This window comes from Trichosurus vulpecula, chromosome 3 (assembly GCF_011100635.1).
Source record: "Trichosurus vulpecula isolate mTriVul1 chromosome 3, mTriVul1.pri, whole genome shotgun sequence".
Lineage (NCBI taxonomy): Eukaryota > Metazoa > Chordata > Mammalia > Diprotodontia > Phalangeridae > Trichosurus > Trichosurus vulpecula.
In genome coordinates, this window is record NC_050575.1 from 177,942,145 (window position 1) to 177,945,481 (window position 3,337).

At 42.5% G+C, this 3,337-nt stretch overlaps 1 pseudogene; it reads right to left on the minus strand.

The window, feature by feature from the left end:
* Positions 1-1,381: 1,381 nt before the first annotated feature.
* On the minus strand, positions 1,382-2,881 carry LOC118842318 (annotated as a pseudogene).
* Between the last annotated feature and the right edge of the window lie 456 nt (positions 2,882-3,337).

A 3,337-nucleotide genomic window follows, 5' to 3' on the forward strand; every position in this document is an offset into this window, starting at 1 on the left:
TATTTCTTCTAAAACCCTTTACAGAGAAAGTAAATTACTTCAACTCTTCTCCGAGCAGAACACTAGATCTTCACGATTTGTTTAAGCTGATGGTCAAGCAGATGACCCCATACTGGAACCAGGAACCATGTGCTGGACAGGGAAGGTATAAATTAATGTGTTTGATTGGGTAGGGAAAATGGTGGGGGTCAAAGAATGTCCAAAGGAAATGCCCTTGGTGAAATAAAGCCCTGGAATTATTAAGTGGGGGATTCAGAGAAAGGAGATCTTCTGTTAGCATCATAGACCCTGACAGATGTTTGAAAAGAAGGGGTCTAGCCCTCTTTGCCCCTCCTAGAAAAGCAATAAGATGGAAATGTTGCTAGCTCACTATTAACCCTGCTCCGATCCTTACTCCACACAACTGCTAAAGTGATCTTCCTGAAATGCAGTTCTGAGCATGTCACCCCTTATCCCCACCTCACGCATACCATGAATCACTGAGTGTGTGTGCATGCTGCCACACACGCACATACATAATGCATACATACACATGCATACTCAAAAAAGCCTATTATCTCTAGGATCCAATGTGAACTCTGTTTGGCATTAAAAACTTTTCACAATTGGCCTCTATCCTATCTTTCCAGCCTTCTTTTACTCCTCTCCTTGCATTCTATCCTGGCCTATTTGCTGTTTCAGGCATGGGATATGCCATCTTCCATCTCAGTGCCTTTTCACTAGCTGTTCCTTATGCTTAGAATACCCTTTTTCATCTCTGCCTCTTACAATCCCTTTTCCTTCATGATTCAATTCAGGCACTACCTTCTCCACGAGTCCTTTTTTGGTCCCCTGGCTGCTAGAGCCTTTCCATTTAAGATTACCTTGTATGAGTTTTGTATGTGTTTTTTAAAGAGTGGGCTCATACTTAAGGTGTTAGCTACATTCTTCCCACCACCAAGTTCACATCTGGATATAGCATAGCCAGTGGAGAAGTTAATCCCTTGCTGGAAGGACTAGGTGTCTTAGCTGCTGGGTTGATCCCCTGCTGGGTCAAGAAGGTCACTCCTCAGGACCGGTTCTTTCCTGGGTTCAACCATTAGACCTTTGGTGGCTCTTCTAAACATTTTTTATAGATCAAAAATTTGTTCTTTTATAATGATGAGCATAACTAAATACAAATGAGTTTCAATGGTGTAGACTGTTAGCATACTGCAATACATCATGTAAATAAAATAATCCTTTTCCCCTCACCTTTCTCCCCATCCCCCATCACTCCCCACCCAGGAAAATAAAAGTACTGCATGTATGATGCCATTAGGTGTGAACTTGGGTTCATGCAAAATCAGCTCTCACCGAGGCTGCATTGGAACTAGTAGCCTCAGCACCCAAAGTCATTTTTTTAGCTGTTACCTATATAGTCCTTCCATAACACCAAGTGAATACTGTGGTCAGGCATACTCGTGGCAAAAACCAAACCCATATCATTCTGCCCATCTAGTCCATTCAGCCATGACATTTCACCTGCCAAGAAACTTGAGCCCCCTTTGACATCCTGTACTCAGGAAGAGGCCAGCAGCTGATCAGGTTCTCTGTCCTTAAGTCCATGATGTAGAGATAGCATTTGCCAAATAACAGGGCAAAGATGTCAGCAAAGCCAAGTAATGCCAAATCTGCTAATTCTGGAGTCTTGATAACCCTGAGAATATCATAGCTGTCGAAGTCCCACTGATGCGGGCCTAGGGCTGAACTACGTACAATGTATTTGCCTTCAAAATGGAGTCAATTCTCAGATCCTCAGGGATCTTCGATCCCCAGACAGACTATATTTTTAAGCATTTGCCATTGATTTCTCTTCCAATCAGCCAAATCTTGATTTCAAATTTGTCAGCAAAGAGGAGAATGTGATCTCCAGGGCTGTGCAACAGATTTGACCTTGCATTTCTGTAAAACCACATTGGTTACCCATTCAGTATGTCCTGTGAGTGTGTTCAGGCACATGCATTGATAAGGCCCATACTTTCACAGTGAAGTCCAAAGAATCACTCACCAAGAGATCAAGCTTATTGTTGCAGTCCACTATGAACACTGAACCGGTGTGTCCTCCGAAGTGCTGGGTTCAGGCTCCTGAGCTCCATTCCCAACAGGCTACTGTGTTATCAGAGGATCCTATTATAAGTTCCTGTTCATCAAACTTCACAGCATCATAAATGTGGGTCTGGATGCCATATATGCACTGTCCTGTGCTCACACCCCAGAGTTTTGCGGACAAGTCATCTGATCCTATACAGAGACATCCATCCTTGTAGTGTAGTGCATATACTCTGGCCGTGTCCCATTAAGGATGAGATCTCAAAGGTTTCATGATCCTGCAATTGCTTCATTCTCAAAATTGCCTTCAAATAAACTTTCTTCCATTGCAAAGCATCCTGAATGGACTCATGTATCTGCCAGCCCAAGTTTCTACAGACAGTATGCCACACATCTGTACAAGAACTTAATAACCTTATTCCACTGCTTAGACATGAGGCAACATGTGACTAAGGTCTGAGGATTGAGCCATTTTAACAAATAAAAACTGAGTTCCAGGGGAAGAAGTTTGAGGAAGTCTTGCTTGAGCAGAGTCTCTAGATGCCTGAGCTGGATGGCTCCGCTCGGACTAACTTAATTTCTACTTACAATTTTTGTTTGTATTCTCTCTGAAGTTCAGGGTTCTGACTTTTTCCCCTGAACTAAGTGAATGACATATGTATGTTTAGTTAAAGTAAGATTGTTAACTCCTTAAAGTCACTTTCCTTTAGAAACACAGATCAAAGAACCTGTGCCAGCAGCCCTCCTGTGTGCTGGTGTTATTAGTCATACCCCGACAGTAGCTGCAAGCAACATTGTTGTTACATGCCATCTTTCCCTAAACTGGTTCATCCTACACTCAACTGCCAAAGTCATTGTGCTAATATAGATTGCACATAATTACCACTGCCACACCCATTCAGGAAACTCCACTGGCTTCCTATTATCTTCAAGATAAAATATAAGATGCACTATTTGGCTTTTAAAATCCTTCACAGCCTGGCCCCTTCCTACATTTCCAGTCTTCTTATACTTTACTCTCCTTCATGTATTCTGCATTCCAATAATGCTATCTTTCTTACTGTGTTTCACACACAACACCCCATCTTCTGACCCTGAGCCTTTTCACTAACTGCTGCCCATTCCTAAAATGTTCTCTCTCCTCATTTCTGCCTCCTAGTTTTCCTGCTTCCTTCAAGTCTCAGCTAAAATCCCACCTTCCACAAGAAACCTTTCCCAGTCCCCCTCAATTCTACTCTTCCCTCTGAATTACTTTCAATTTACCACA